The sequence below is a fragment of the Sinocyclocheilus grahami genome, unplaced genomic scaffold (assembly GCF_001515645.1).
Source record: "Sinocyclocheilus grahami isolate Dianchi unplaced genomic scaffold, SAMN03320097.WGS_v1.1 scaffold1360.1, whole genome shotgun sequence".
NCBI lineage: Eukaryota > Metazoa > Chordata > Actinopteri > Cypriniformes > Cyprinidae > Sinocyclocheilus > Sinocyclocheilus grahami.
In genome coordinates, this window is record NW_015506539.1 from 135563 (window position 1) to 153480 (window position 17918).

At 38.2% G+C, this 17918-nt stretch overlaps 1 pseudogene; it reads left to right on the forward strand.

The window, feature by feature from the left end:
• The window catches only part of LOC107569567 (acylamino-acid-releasing enzyme-like), a 31342-nt pseudogene that overhangs the window by 6336 nt on the left and 7088 nt on the right, over positions 1-17918 (forward strand).

The window sequence follows — 17918 nt, forward strand, 5'->3', positions numbered from 1 at the left end:
CAGTGATCCTTTTGGGACCTCTCCAAATTGAGAAGACACCATGGTTAGAGCAGACATTCCATCAACTATCTTCGCTATCAGTGTTTGTGAACAACGGGAAATGAGGGATGCTGCTCCAGCAATGACATCATTGTCAGATAAAGGTTCTAAAAAAAGTTCATGCCTCAGTGTTTTAATTGTTACCTAATGTGAAGATGTGTTTTATTAGTATTTGGATATCACCTCCATATGCTTTGTACAGAGTAGACTGCACAGAGCTCCTACCAGAGGCTTTCGGTTTGCGCACCACAAGCTCATCGACTGGTTTGCGAGTGATGCCCTGACAAAACATGTATATCTTGCACTAGATTGCACTCTGATTTGCACATTATGCATTTTAAATTAATTTTATTTGTTCATAGTTGGCTAATTAAAATTGTTAAAAACTGACGAATGAGATTTCTGTCTTTATTTATTTATATTTACCTGGGTTCGGAGCCTATGCCAGGCCTGCTGTTTGCTTGTGCATGCAAGGGCAGCTGGAACATTTTTGGTTCCAATTGTACTAAAATGTGCTGTCTGGTAAAGTAACCAGATGGTTGCACAAACTTCTTCCAGCAGCACAAGAGCATTGTATATGCTGCCACTTGAAGTGGAGTGTTGTCTTCAAGTGTAATCTGAAGAAAGTAATAGAAAGACATATATATTTCACATCTTTATTTAACCATTGTGAGCTGTTCAGAATGTACACTGTGGCTGTTTAGTAAAATATGATTTTATAACAATCGTGAATTGTAATATCACTCACTTGTTGAGTAATGTTTTTATTATACAGTTGGTATGGTATTTTTGTTTAAACTTTTTTTTTGCCTCAATTTTTGAAAAAAAAGTATTACATGTTTATATGAAATAAATGTTTATACAAAATAAATATGTAGAGTTGACTTTAAAGAATATCTAAATTTCTTGGTTTCATTCATGGTGATATGAAAAATGTCTTCCATAGTTTAGTGAAAGATTACTGTCATCTACTGGAAAACACCTTTAAAATTAAAATAACGTGGAATTTAAACTAAAGACACTGACTAGATGAACATCCTTAGTGACTTTATTACACTAATGTACAATCCGACATTCCAATTTCTGTTTTGTGTGTGTGTGTGTGTGTGTGTAGCAAGTGTAAAAAAAGTCATCAAGTGTCATGTCATTTAGATGAGGGGAACACTTTTTTTTTTTTTCAAGCAAATGTCATCTGAGGTCCTGAAATACCCTGAACACTGCTCAGAGGTTAAAATGACCATTACTACATAAATGTCATTAAGCACAGAAAAGCATGTTGAATCCCATTCTTTTTGTTTTAATCCTAACTGCGGAAGGTGCTTCCTTACTAAATTATTCAGTTACTGTTGCTATGGACTGAGATAACTAATAGGCTACGTTGAAAACCATTTTATTATCAAAAAGGTACTATTCAACATGAACTAAATCCTGTATGTATTTAAGTTACCTCGAGCTGATGTGGTTTCTCATGCTTTCTTAACGACCTATAACATCTGACCCTAATTACCACTTTCCCTGCAATAATATTTGAGACTGAAGTGTCCAAACACACACACAGTTAACAAGAAATTAGTTTTTATTTAACCGCTTTGAAAATCATCCATAAAACCATAAAAGTAATCAGTTCAAAAAAGCAGTGTCATGGCAACTGGCTCATTATTCATACCCTGATAATCAAAAATAAATTGCTCAAAAAAGAATTTGTAGCCTTTGTGCAATTTGGATCTTTTCACATCTCCCTGCAAATTGTCAACAAAACGGACAACATCTGCTATTCTGATTTTGGCAGATAATTTATCGACTGGGAGAAAACAAGTTGTTCGCAGTCCATTATGATTATGAATGGTGATTGTAGTAGTGCGCGACCGGAAGTACCGCTACCCTACTTCCGATCTCGGTCGCCATATTGTGAAATAGGCCTATGGCGGACTGATGACAGCTCACTCAGGGCGGAGCTAAGGTAAGACGCCATTGCAGTCTGTTCTGAAACGCTACTGTCAATTAAACTATCGTGGGAGGGGCCTGTCTGTGTGACGTCACACAGACAGGCATCTGAGATCGGCTCGATTTGAGAAAGAATTATGATGATTTAACGAGATTACAAAAAAACATGTTGATTTTAAAGGCAAGCGAACAAACATACACAACAATGGCGGAGTACATGGTAGTGTTGTTGCTGCTCAAGAGTTTCCTAACGCTTCCTCAGCAAAGCGTGGATTTACTTCACCAGTATTACAACCAACAGCAGAGACGCATCAGATATAGGGTTGGTATCGGTTTTTTTTTTCGATACCGGTGCCAAATCGATACTTTTAAAACGGTTCCGGTGCCTGAACCGATGCTTATTAAAAAAAAAATTCCCCCAAAAATGACGGATTGGCCCTTAGCAATTCGTATCTTTAACTGAGTACATAGAAGATATAAACGTTTTGAATGATAAAACAAAGACAATCAACACTCGACTGCGTCAATATAGTTTATCTGTGTTATTCAAGCCATCTGGTATTTCATAATAATTAAGTATATTTATAATCCATTGCTAATCGATGTATTCTTTTTAAAGTAGCGTATGGAACATATGTTCTGCCTCATTCTGTGACAAGAAGCCTAATCAGATCACAAAAGGAAGCATTTGACTGGTGTCGTGGAGTAAAAAGGTTATAATGTTCTCTTTTGTTGGACAATAGGTTTAGAAATGTGAATACAAGGGAGGTTTAGCTTTAGGCATTTTAATTTAAGCATGTTTAGCTTAGTTAACGGAAAGCATCAGAGCAAGTGTAATTACTGCATTCACGCACTCCTCGGATGCTCTCATTTCCCGAGTTGTGCTTTTAAGTCGAATGTGAAAACAACATGGACACTCGCGTTACTACCAAGATGTGTTGGATTTGTATTATTAGAGCTTTCCGACTTGAGTTCATGTGCATTTTCTCAGTCGGGAAATTATTTTTCACGTGCGGTGCTAGTGATGATGCTTCTTATGTCTGTTTTGGCGAACCAGAGGACAAAAATTTCAATCGATCGCTCAGGCGTGACTCCGAAATGAGGCACAGAAATCTGCGTTCGGATTCGGTTCTAGTACATACCGGTTACATAGGTACCGGTGCCATATTGGTACTGGGTTTCGGTACCCAACCCTAATCATATACAACATATAATCGTTACTTCCCTACAGGTACTGTTTACTAACAAGGTTGCGATGCTGTCAGTGAGAGTCTTTAAGTACACTGACTTTTGGAAACAACTAATTGTTATGATTAAAAATATTGGAGTGAGCGGTTTTATAAGTTTGCGATGACTCCGATAAATACTCTTCTAGAGAATTTGCAAGGAAAGTCAAGGAGAATGAGGAAATGAGCTGCAGGTTTGACAATAAAAAGAAAAATTCACAATTTATACACAGTTTTTATATTGTGTTGAGCAGGCAAAAGGATGTTTTTGTCCATTATGTGACACCAGCTGTCAAACATAGAGATGGAAGCGTGATGATCTGGGACTCTTTTACTAAATTCAGAGTTGAAACAAAAGACTACTACAGGGTTTTGCAAGAGAATGACCCAAAACATACGTTCAGACTACTTCAGAACTACCTTAAAAAAACAAAAACAATGCTGTTTAAACACAGCACATTGACACATTCAGCTATGTAAATTTGAATAAAAATTGGAAAAATGGGCTCGGATGTTTTGCACTTTTTCTTCTTTTTTTGTATGCAGATAAAATGTGCAAATATTTGTCAAGCTGATAAAACCCATTTAAAATAGAAAACAGACTCTTTATTGTAAGCTCAGAGATATTGTTCTTAAAATAAATATCAATGCAGATGAATAATACACTCAACTCTTGTCCACAGGCATTCTGGGCTCCCAATAACACGCTTAGTTAACGGAAAGCATCAGAGCAAGTGTAATTACTGCATTCACGCACTCCTCGGATGCTCTCATTTCCCGAGTTGTGCTTTTAAGTCGAATGTGAAAACAACATGGACACTCGCGTTACTACCAAGATGTGTTGGATTTGTATTATTAGAGCTTTCCGACTTGAGTTCATGTGCATTTTCTCAGTCGGGAAATTATTTTTCACGTGCGGTGCTAGTGATGATGCTTCTTATGTCTGTTTTGGCGAACCAGAGGACAAAAATTTCAATCGATCGCTCAGGCGTGACTCCGAAATGAGGCACAGAAATCTGCGTTCGGATTCGGTTCTAGTACATACCGGTTACATAGGTACCGGTGCCATATTGGTACTGGGTTTCGGTACCCAACCCTAATCATATACAACATATAATCGTTACTTCCCTACAGGTACTGTTTACTAACAAGGTTGCGATGCTGTCAGTGAGAGTCTTTAAGTACACTGACTTTTGGAAACAACTAATTGTTATGATTAAAAATATTGGAGTGAGCGGTTTTATAAGTTTGCGATGACTCCGATAAATACTCTTCTAGAGAATTTGCAAGGAAAGTCAAGGAGAATGAGGAAATGAGCTGCAGGTTTGACAATAAAAAGAAAAATTCACAATTTATACACAGTTTTTATATTGTGTTGAGCAGGCAAAAGGATGTTTTTGTCCATTATGTGACACCAGCTGTCAAACATAGAGATGGAAGCGTGATGATCTGGGACTCTTTTACTAAATTCAGAGTTGAAACAAAAGACTACTACAGGGTTTTGCAAGAGAATGACCCAAAACATACGTTCAGACTACTTCAGAACTACCTTAAAAAAACAAAAACAATGCTGTTTAAACACAGCACATTGACACATTCAGCTATGTAAATTTGAATAAAAATTGGAAAAATGGGCTCGGATGTTTTGCACTTTTTCTTCTTTTTTTGTATGCAGATAAAATGTGCAAATATTTGTCAAGCTGATAAAACCCATTTAAAATAGAAAACAGACTCTTTATTGTAAGCTCAGAGATATTGTTCTTAAAATAAATATCAATGCAGATGAATAATACACTCAACTCTTGTCCACAGGCATTCTGGGCTCCCAATAACACAGGGCTTGTGTTTGTGGGTTGGTGGCACGAGCCATTCAGACTGGGGCTCAAATACTGTGCCAACAGAAGGTGGGTGATGAGAAATACAGTATGTGTCTGATGAAGATAACATTTTTCTGTTGTTTAAATGTACAGTTTTGAGAGTGGACTGTTTGCCTGCATGCTAACAGCAATGTAATTTCTGCAGGTCGTCTCTGTTTTATGTGGATCTGGCCAGTGGTAAATGTGGTAAGCTGTGCATTTTTTGTGCATTTTTCTAACTCAAAGTATTCTGTACAGAAAATGCTGCTGTGTAATTCTCACATGACAAGAGGAGCATGCAGTACCTTTGTAGCACATATCAAGCACTTTCATGGCAGTCACTTTAAAATTTTGTCAGTAGCTGACACTGTGGGGAATCTGCCAAGGAATGGCAATCTCTGAAGTGATATTGATTTAATCTTAGATCCAGATTCAGTGTTACCTGGTCAATCGCAAACACAGTTCAGAAGGACAAACAGGATTATTTTCCCCCTTTTGTTCACAACAGACATCCTTTTGTGCTTTTTGCATTTGCCATTTGTTTTGAGAAGAGAGCAACTAACTCCCAGCCTTTCCCCTGAACTGGAGTAGTTTATGTTGTGTTGGCATTGTTGGTCGCTCTGCTAGTCACATAAACAGTTAAAATGTTGACAAAATTATATTATTGGTCCATATAATTTGTATTATTGTTCCAGTGCGAAGTGTCAGTTTAACGTTGAAAGAGCGAGGTAAGATGGAAGTTACAAATCATTTAAAATTGATCGCAACTGTTTTACGATAGAAATGTTAAATGACCGACAGCTATATCCAGTGATGCAAACTACTCAACAATTTCAGGGCTCGCAAAATTTCAAAATCCCTGGTAGTCCTTCGGGCAGGCATTCTTCAGATTTTGGTAGCCCAAAAATGAATTTAACTAGCCCGAATAAAATATATATTGTATTTTTTCTTCAAATAACAAGTCAAGAGAGTAGGGGTGTAACGGATCACAAATCTCACGGTTCGGATTATATTACATTATCATGTTACATTTTGAGTCAGAGATCAGTTAATTTTTCAGATAAGCAAAAAAAAAAAAAAAAAAATATATATATATATGGTTCTTTATTAAGTAACACTTATTATTTAAAGAACAATTTACTACTTCGATACCACATCAAAAACTAGTAGCATATAGGCATGTAACGATTCACTCAACTCACGATGTGATATGATTCACAATACTGATTTCACAATACAATTTTCTCACAATTTCTTGTTTAGCAAAATTAGATTTAAGACAGATTATAAAAAAGGTGTCCTTTTGTTATTTCTCAGACCAAAAGGCTGCACATTACTTTGTGAAATTGAAAATGTCAAACAATATACTAACTTGAAATTTTAAAACAAATCCCAAATCAAATAAATAAATAATAAAATAAATTTCTCCATGCAAGTAAACTAAGGTTTTGCCTGTGTATTTTAATCACGATCCAAACAAAGATGCTGCATACATGTTATTTACAATTTAAAATGTTTAAATTTGAAACAAACAAAATGGTCTGACTTTGCGTTGTGATACTACATTAAAAAAAATCTGAACGAAACAAAAACAGCAGATGGGCTGAATGAGACGCAACTGTCCCTCTGACAGCAGGTGGCGCTTAAACAGCAGGTATTTATAGGCTGCTCCCCCTTTAAGACCGAATGCATGGATCCAATATAATGATGCACGTGTGATTTCTTTCTCCACTGTTTACATTCATTTAAGACATGAAAATACTTGCCGAGATAGTTATTTTGAGATAATTTTGCGTGTATGTGTCCATTCACGCGAAAGAGGAATTCTATGTTCGTGCTCTGCCTGAAACGTCGCAAACTGAATTCTTCATGCACATAAACGGTTTAAAAAGCTTGAATGTTTAAATTGGTAAGACTTAGAAACACGTGAATGATAAACTATGATCCGTTTCACCCCTACAAGCGAGTGAACAATGCAAATCAAGGAAGGATTTTATATCACTATTCAAGGTAGCCTGTCGGGCAGGGCAGTGATACATTTTGGTAGCCCGACTAGAAAACACAATAGCCCCGGGATGTTGGGCTAGCGATTTTGCGAGTCCTGCATTTTTTCTCAAATATTGACATTTTAAGGTAGGGTAGGCGATTTCGGAAAGGCAAGCAATAGCAAGCTAGCTTTGAACGCAAGATCCCACCCTCCCTGAATAATCACTTTGCAAAGCCTCCTCCAAAACACATGAACACACTCCGTCAGAGCAGAGACTAACCTGCAGCACGATGAGAGACGCCGTTGGTAGAGGATTGAATGCAGCGCTGTCAGATTACCTCATGTCTCATTCACAGCTGAGAAAACATTACAGTACAATGCACATAATATTACAGTAATAGCGCCTTTCATTCTCGCTGGAATGCGTACAATGTCTGCACAAACATGGTGCGCAGAGGTATGCAAATACATATTTTGACAGGCATGCATGACAGCCTATCGTAGTGTTTGGACCGAACATCTTAAATGGACGAACATTTTATGGTCCTATGCCTTCCACAGATGATATAAATACATATAAATAAATTTAGACCACTTAACTTAGTGATTGCTATCGGGATGTGAAGAGACTTCCAACCAGCATAACAAAAAATGGTTTTGAACCAAATCACCTACCCTGCCTTTAAAGTAGTGTGTGTGTGTGAATTACCTGCATCTGTCTCTCTCTACAATGTAGCTGAATTTAGTTGGCCAACCTCAAAAACAGCGATTTTTACCCCCCTCTTTGCTGAGAATTACAATGTAGCGATTCAGTATCGATTAATAAAAGTCGTGGTGCAGCGTTGACAACAAGTTTCTTAGCTCCTGATTATTTCTGTGTTTGTGAAGCGCAATCTCTGATCTCTGTGTGCAAGCGATGTGTGTGTTTGTGTGCATCAATTAAAGTGGCACATTAATATAGAGCTGTCATTAAATTGAAAGGTTTTAATGCACAGTTGGCCTTGTCACAGACACATACAGTGGTGTTCACTAGGGTCACATTGTAAATCTGTTATTCAAAGTCTAATTTAAACAAAAATAAAGAAACTTTTGAAAAAAATGATATATGAAAACTGCTTCAGAAACAATTAGCATGATATTCAAATATAGATTTTTATCTGAACATTTTAAAAAGCTTATGTACTGTATGGACTATATACTGTATGCTCTATGGACTTCAGAGATAGTCACTCCAGGGTGAAGTTCCCATAGCGTCAGCTACTGATGAAGCGTCTTTCTAATGTATTAGCAGTTAGGATTTTATCAGAACCTCTTAAAGGCAGATGTTTCCTGTTTTCCTAAGCATTTTTTTTAATGAATTTTATGCTCTCGCCTCAGAACAGTTATCATCTAACTCCAGTGCTGTCTGCTCTCCTCGGCTGAGTCCTGACAACTGTCGTATTGTTTACCTGGAGTGTGGCGTCTTCGGTCCACACCAACAGTGCAGCCGTCTATGTATGGTGTGTATTTTGTCTGTGGCCAATTCTTAAAAGAGTCACAGTAAGTTTAGAATTCATTTACTTAATATTTTAATAACCAAGAAGTAGGGGTGTGCAATATATATCATCTGCGATAATATCGTAATTCTTGTTTTAACAATGTGAGATTTGACATTACCGAGTATTTTGCAAAAAACATTGAAAACCCCCCCTACAGAGTACAAGTATTCATTATGTGAAGTGTAGACTAGTGCGTGCGCGCGCATTTAAATTGCATTTTTTCACTGCATGATTCAGTCTATTAAAATACATTTAGAATGATCACAAATTCAAGACATGGGGGCAGAAAATGTATATATTTATACCACTTTACATTGGTAATCAATTTCACACGAAGAGTGCTGTTTTTTTTCCTCCAAAAATTACCATCATTACAAATGTGATATTTTACAACAGTTCAATAAACAAGAAGTTAATTAAGATACTTTTTAAGACGTTTTAGACACCGTATTTCCTGTTTTTGCCCTATTTTGACAACAAAAATAATTCCAAACACAGCACTGTTTCGCGTCTCTGAGCAACATGACGGTGTTTCGTTCCTGAATGAATCAACCGTTTAAATGAATTTGGTTCAGTCGCAATAACTCACTTACTAACAGTGACTTGCTGCCACCTACTGACGGTTTTAATTTCACATAAAAAGTATATTTTTATTATTTAAATAATTTCAAATACCAGTATTCAGCTATGTTTAATATATCAAAACATAATTTATGCATTTGTAATTGCATGTTAAATGCAATAATGTCCTGCATTAAACAGTAGTGTGTAAATACATCCACATGCCACTTCAGATGCAGCTTCTGTTTTTCCTCTGCATTGCAAAAGCCGCTTTTCCACCGAAATTACCTGGAACAGTTTGTCCCAGGAATCCCCCCCCTCCCCCAGACCTGTTGCTGTCTGCGTTTCCATCGCGGTCTAAAGTACCGAGAAGAATAGGCAAATAGTCAGGTGACGTAGGTCTGCACGTGTTTCTCAATACCAAGTACGCAAATGTCCGGTAATTCTGCAAACAGCAGCGTTCTTGATAACGTCAGTCAGCTCGCCTTGGCTACTGCAATTTTCCTCACTGTATTTACAATAAGACGAAATATGATATCAAACATACTGGTAAAAATGTATAGCCTGAATCCACTGTAAGTTGCTTTGGATAAAAGCTTCTGCTAAATGCATAAATTATAATTAATCATTATAATTATAAACACCACTGCCTCTTTTTGTTTTCATTTAAACATATTAATAGCCGCAGAAATGTAGTTCAGGGAACATACATACATTACAATGAAACAAAATATTATATCAAACTGTATTGCCTCTTTTCATTTTAACATATTAATAGAATAAAGACCAAAGATTACTCTGAAGGACTAGCCGAGTTGAGGCTGCTCTCGTCGGGAAACATGAACACTGAGTGTCCGCTGATCGCGTGGAGCTCACATCTCCGAAATCAGCGAAACACATTTTCAAATATGTCTTTATAATTAAACCGCAGATTTGAGTTTTAAACAACTACATTCTCGCATGAAATACTTTTTAAACTACATTTCATGACACAATAACAGTAATATTTAAAAAAAATATGCTAATATATGGTGGTTGAAATACAATGCTGCGTGAACTCAACCAATCAGAATGTTTAACGCCCAAATCCCGCCCCCGAAAGTTCCAGACGTTTGAAAAAGTACTACCTCGTGAGCAGGGACTTTCTGAGGGGCAAATTTATACCCGGAACTTTATTTAGATCCTGGTTCCTGCGGTGGAAACACACCGAGTACCAGCCCAAAGTGCCTAGTTCCTGGGGAAAGTCCCTGCGGTGGAAACGGGGCTAAAGATGAATTTTGTTGACACTGATTTCATTTGCTTGGTAACAGCCCTACTTTAGGAGTCAGCTGTCCATGGCAGTTCTTAAAGTCTGTGTAAAGTCAATTCTGAGAATTGTTTCTAAACGCATTATAAATGTTAGAAATGTATTGCGGAAACGTTACAAAGACTGTGACCTATGTAGTACTTAATTATGGAGTTAAACAGGTTTTCACCATTTTCGTGTTCGCTCTCCTGTCATTCACTGATCGTTCTGCACAGCCCTGCTTCAAATCGAACACACCTAATAACTACAGCGCAGTGGTTTGCCCGCTCAATCGTGAGTTACTGCCGTTCGTTACTACAGCCTAGAGGTTGCTAGCTAGCTATGCCTTCGTCACGTAAATGCAAAAATACCTGGTTGCAATAATTTACAAAACAGCTCGTTCACCACATTTAAATAAGCTGCAGAGAGAGACAGTTGAGAGAGACGACAGCTTTTTCGGCGAGTGGGCGGGGTTTCAGCGCTGCCAGTTGACACACCCCCAGCATTTGAGAGCAGAGAATACTGCTTATTTTTTCAAGATTTTGATTGATTTTGCTTATTTTATTCACTTGGTATTTGATTTTAGCATTCAAATTTGTCTTGGTGGTTAATAACACATTTTTCTGTGGTGTGATGAACTCAGAACACACATTTAATATTGACTTTACACAATTAAGGTACCAGCACAATAACACACAGCAAAATATTGTCTAATTATCGTTATCGATAAAATCCCAGAAAATATTGAGATATTATTTTTTGTTAATATTGCACACCCCTACCAAGAAGATTTCTAATTCAAAACAGATTTAGTGCAAAGATCTTTCAACACCATTATTTAAACATACTTTGTACAGTATGATTTTGGTAATGTTTCCCAATTTCAGAAGCAACTTTAGTTGGAGATGCAGGCAGTATTTATAGACTAAATGATTTGACATTAATCAATGTGAACTTACAAATGTAAGTAACTTAATCACGTGAGAAGTGACTGTGTATTGCTGTGGTTTGGTTGCAGTATGACTGGTACACCAAGCAGACAAGAGTTGTGGTTGATGCGGTGCAGAGAGCCAGAGAGGGTCTGTGCATGAATTCATTTTTTTTAAATTTGTTGGTAAATAATTGATAAAAGCTGTTATTCAGATGAAGATCTCTGACCTGTTTAATCTATTTCTGTGTTTGTCAACTCTGTGTGTGTGTGTCAGATGGTTTTATTGGTATCTACAGCTCAATGCTTTCTCCCTACTGCTGGTCAGCTGGCAGTCAGCGTGTGCTTATGTCCTGTGCTCAGAGATGCCACAAGGTACTGCAACTCCTCTCTCATACTAGAGCTGCATTCATAATCACGGTTTCATTCCACATACATTGAAATGCCAAAATTATGAAGTCTTCTCATTGTGACATGTGGTGCAATGCCTATAAAATGAAGTGAATCCTTTTACTGAAGTGACCTTTCTACGGTACCTTTTTTAAAAGGTAACGATGCATTAAGAGCCGAGGGGTGAAAACTTTTTGAATTTGAAAATCAGGGTAAATTTAACTTATTTTGTCTTCTGGGAAACATGTAAGTATCTTCTGTAGCTTCTGAAGTGCAGTAGTAAACTGAAAAAATATGATATATAGGCAAAAAAATTTTTTAATTCTGTTCAAAAGTTTTCACCCCCGGCTCTTAATGCATGGTTTTTCCTTCTGGAGCATCAGTGAGCATTTGAACCTTCTGTAATAGTTGCATACGAGTCCATCAGTTGTCCTCAGTGTGAAAAAATGGATCTCAAAATCATACAGTCGTTGTTGGAAAGGTGTCAAATACACAAAAAATGCTGGAAAACCAAAGACCTGTGGGAGCTGAAGGATTTGTCTGAAGAACAGCAGGCAGTTTAACTGTTCAGGACAAACAAGGGACTCATGAACAACTATCACTAAACAAAGAAACACAGCTGTGGATCATTCAGGTAACAACACAGTATTAAGAATCAATAAGGGGTGTAATTAAGGGGTAAGAATTAAGGGGTGTAAACTTTTGAATGGGGTCATTTTTATACATTCAACTATATTTTCTCTTGTGGACTATATGTAAACATTTTATGTGAAATATCTTACTCAGGCCAGTACTAAATAAACAATAACATGCATTGATCCCTCTTTTTTTGGTAAAATAATTAACATTTTGTAGATTCTGAAAGGTGTATGTGAACTTTTGACTTCAACTGTATATCCTGCACAAAAAGACCGTAAACATTTCTGTTCACATCTGCAGTAATTAATTCACAGACATGAATCCTAAAATCATGTCTGAAAAAATTTGGGGTTTTATATGGTTCTTTGTAAAACTGCTTAAAATAGTATTGTAAAAAGCACTAGACCATATTCAGGCATTGAAATGAGGAATCATTTAGTTGAGATAATTGATTTTTCTTTGACATTTAAAATAAGTCCAAAATACAACACCCTCTCTCAATAAAAAAATAAATAAAAAAATCCCCTCTGCAGGAGTCATCTACAGGGGAATTCCCCTTCTGTTTCATATCTGTTCATTGTATCTATTTTGGGATGTGAGTGTATGTTTCTTTATCTTTGTTGGTAAATCAGTTTCTGTCATTCCAATATTACAGGATTTGTTGGTTGTTGATACTTCAACTGGTGAAGTCACATCTCTCACCTCCCGTATGTAGAGCGTGCTCTCTTCCTCTTCCGATGACATTACGATGGCGCCGCAGATGGCAGCCGCAGTGTTTGGCTCTCCAGTGTTTGTACTGTTTTTGTTAGTTTTTCCTGTTTTTTGTTTCTCAAACACGATCAGTTTTACCAGGGATGAGTTGCTGAACATTCGGCAGAACACACCACACAATCCTCTACCGGATTTCGTTTATTCAGACGTTTTGCTGAACGTTGTACTTGGCAGAGCTGCTGCGCTGATCAAGCGCTGATCAAGCGTAGATTCTGAAAGGTGTATGTGAACTTTTGACTTCAACTGTATATCCTGCACAAAAAGACCATAAACATTTCTGTTCACATCTGCAGTAATTAATTCACAGACATGAATCCTAAAATCATGTCTGAAAAAATGTGGGGTTTTATATGGTTCTTTGTAAAACTGCTTAAAATAGTATTGTAAAAAGCACTAGACCATATTCAGGCATTGAAATGAGGAATCATTTAGGTGAGATAATTGATTTTTCTTTGACATTTAAAATAAGTCCAAAATACAACACCCTCTCTCAATAAAAAAATAAATAAAAAAATCCCCTCTGCAGGAGTCATCTACAGGGGAATTCCCCTTCTGTTTCATATCTGTTCATTGTATCTATTTTGGGATGTGAGTGTATGTTTCTTTATCTTTGTTGGTAAATCAGTTTCTGTCATTCCAATATTACAGGATTTGTTGGTTGTTGATACTTCAACTGGTAAAGTCACATCTCTCACCTCCCGTATGTAGAGCGTGCTCTCTTCCTCTTCCGATGACATTACGATGGCGCCGCAGACGGCAGCCGCAGTGTTTGGCTCTCCAGTGTTTGTACTGTTTTTGTTAGTTTTTCCTGTTTTTTGTTTCTCAAACACGATCAGTTTTACCAGGGATGAGCTGCTGAACATTCGGCAGAACACACCACACAATCTTCTACCGGATTTCATTAATTCGGACGTTTTGCTGAACGTTGTACTTGGCAGAGCTGCTGCGCTGATCAAGCGCTGATCAAGCGTAGATTCTGAAAGGTGTATGTGAACTTTTGACTTCAACTGTATATCCTGCACAAAAAGACCATAAACATTTCTGTTCACATCTGCAGTAATTAATTCACAGACATGAATCCTAAAATCATGTCTGAAAAAATGTGGGGTTTTATATGGTTCTTTGGAGAGCTCGCCCCCTCAAGTGAGGGTGCTACAGCAGTCAGGTCGGTCGTTCCCTGCCGGTCATCCGCTTCAGGGCATCGAACTGGCTCCTCCAATAATACCAGACACCAGCCTCGAGAAGCTGGTTCCCTTAGTAGATTTTCTGGTAGCGTGGAAACTTCTACCAAATATCTCAAAATGGGTCCTGCAGATTGTAGAGAAAGGTGACAGAATCCAGTTCGGTTCTCGTCCGCCTCGTTTCAACGGGGTCATCCCCACACTAGTGGGCCCCGAGCAGGCTCTGGTAATGGAACAAGAAGTAGATACTCTCTTGAGACTTGGCAATAAAGCTCTTTCTGATTCTGATTCTGATTATATAACACATTACTGTACTGTACTGTATGTCTGTAATCTGTCTGTGCTCTGTGCTGCTCTAGAGTCAGAGGAGGGAAGCTGGAGTTAGCTGAATATTCATAGAGATCTGATGGTGGTCAGCTGCTCTTCACCAAACTGCCCTCCAGACCTGGTATTCTCACACATTCTCCGTATTTGTTTCCATACCACGGCAAATTTGCTATTGAACACGCTTATTTTACCGATTCAAGTATTTTCAACTATTTAAAGTTAAATATTAATTTGAAAAAGTATATAAATGTAATGAATGCATTTATTTTATTAAGTAATCATTGCTTCAAAAGGACATTTTGATCATTGTTTTTTCCCAAAACCAACACAAACCCTACACAATGCTGAAACAAATAGTAACCCTTAAACCAGGGGTGTCCAGCTCTGCTCCTGAAGGCCCACTGTTCTGCAGAGTTAGTGTAGCGGTGTGTTTTCTGCGTTGTGTCGAAACGAAAGACAGACTGCGAAAATTCTTTCCATCAGGTCCTCATTTATTCTGGATAACACAAATGAATATATATATTCATATATATTCAATATATATATATGAGGACTCGTGCAGCATATAAACCAGCGTGCGGCAGCAATGCACGACGCGCTGTGACGTCTCATGCAGACTGGGACAATATACTTTCACAAAAAAACATTTTAAGAACATAATGAAAAACATGTACCTGGATAACACAAACAAATATATATATATATATATGAGGACTCGTGCAGCATATAAACCAGCGTGCGGCAGCAATGCACGACGCTGAGAAAGAGAAAATTACAGATATTAAAAAGAAACTTAAGTAAAGAAAAAGAATCAATGAAACATCTGAGTGTGCATCACATAGGGTCTTTAGATCACAATCACACAGATATATCATGTGAATTCATCTGTTACATGAAATACGGCCCTAATTGAATCACTGCAAAAACTTGTGCGACCTACCGCTGTGACGTCTCATGCAGACTGGGAAGCAGCAAAGTGCACCAACCCCCCAAGTCAGCACGGCGGCAGGAAACCCCAAATATGGTCATGGCAAGTGGAATCACAAAATCACTTCCTAAATACACACCTGCTACATTCCCCCCTGCTGAATTCCACTTGCACATGACAAAATAAAAGAGCACAAAATAAAAACATCAAAATGCTACAAAGTCACCCAAGAAAAAAAAAAAAAAAAGATACCAAAATATAATACTGTATGTTACATGAAACACTAATTACTCCAGTCATAAGACTATTCTTTTCAGAATTAGAAATGTAAGAGGGTTGCAGAGCCTCTAAACACTCGCAGGAATAACATGCCTGTTACACATTACATACATTTAGTGGTCATTTTTTTTCCACAGTATTTCATAAGATCTTATCCACTGTTAGATCACTCACAAATACTCTTCCTCCTCACAAGGTACTATATTGACAGGTATTCAAAATGCATCTCAGAATTCAATCACAAAATTTTATCATTTTGATACACAGAATCACATAACTATATGAATGAATAACACTACAACCCAGACAAAACCTTCTGATGCATATTCTGAATCAGTCTAATGACTGGTTTAACCACCCTCCCACATCTGGTTCTGACTGTCAGTGACCCACCCTGACCGGAAGGTGCTTTGGAACATTGCTGTAAATGGTCAGTGGCTAAAGTATCAGTATTTATACCTTCATCAGCCTGAACAATGTTCTTGTCATCATCAGGTTCATATGTCAAAGACCTGCAGTCTGTTTCAATTGTCTGTCTACTGTTGTCGGTATCATGTTGTACAGTCAGGGAAGTAGGCTGGTCATCTATACTGAACTGGACAGAATGAGAATTAGAGAGGCCAACATCTTGGGAAACTGGGAGCTCAGACACCCACGACAGTTCTCTCGTCCAGTTCATCGACAGGTAACCTCAGCTCTACGTTTTCATTCACCGACAGACTTGATCTGCTTGAGGTTACATTCTCACAAGTATCATCATCGGACACTTCGTTTCTCAGAGGCAGGAAGTTCACTGGCATTATGAGATTTCTATGAACAGGGCACGCTGGTAAGTTGGTGGAACACACTGGGTCGCACAAACGGTTCACGGCTAAGGGCATCTGCAACTACATTCCTAGGCCCAGGGATGTATTTGATGCCGAAATTATATGGAGCGAGCTTTGCGACCCATCTCTGTTCGCACGCATCCAACTTGGGCTTCGTAAGAATGTGGGTCAGTGGGTTGTTGTCTGTCCACACAGAGAACTGCTGACCCCTGAGCCAGTGATTAAATTTGTCACAGACTGCCCATTTGAGGGCAAAAAACTCTAGCTTGTGTGCTGGATATTTAGATTGGGCATAATTAAGTGACTTGCTAGCAAAGGCTATGGGGCGAGCAACTTCTCCACCCACTCCTACCTGAGAAAGCACCGCACCAAGTCCATTACTAGAAGCGTCAACAGACAGCAGGAAGGATTTACCAAAATCTGGGTGAGCCAAAACAACCCTTTCCAGCAAAGCTTGTTTCAGGGCATCAAAGGCATCTCTACATTCCTGTGTCCAGTCTGAAGATGTAAGTTTTCTGCCTGCCATCGCACATCTTTGTCCTTTTCTATGCCTTGGTTTCTTCATGCCTGATGTTAATGCAAAAAGAGGTTTACCAATGCGAGAACAGCCTTCAATATACTGCTGGTAGAAAACCACCATCCCCAAGAATGACCTTATTTTTGTCTGTGATGGAATATCAGAGCCATCTTCCATAAGATCCTGTTCTGTGATGTCAACAATAGCTTTGACCTTATCAGGATCTGTAGCTATGCCTTCACTACTCACAATGTGTCCAAGAAACTTAACGGAAGGTTTCATAAAATGACACTTCTTTTGAGACAGTTTCAAATTGTGAGCCTGAAGTCTCTGGAAAACCATGTCTAGTCGTTCCAAAGCAAGCTGTTCATCGGGGGCGAAAACGAGGATGTCATCGAGATAACACAGCATGCTCATAAAATTCTGATCACCAAATATTTTCATCATCATCCTCATGAACGTCGCAGGGCTATTGCATAGCCCCTGAGGAAGCCTGTTATACTCGTAGAGACCAAATGGCGTAGTAAAAGCTGTGAATCTCTTGTCATCCTCATGCACCTCCACATTATAATAACCTGATGTTAAGTCCATTGTGGAAAAGAATGCGTTACCGCCCAAAGCTGCAAGCGCATCCGCTTGGTGCGGAAGAGGATGTGCATCTTTGACGGTGCGCGCATTTAGCCAGCGGAAGTCTG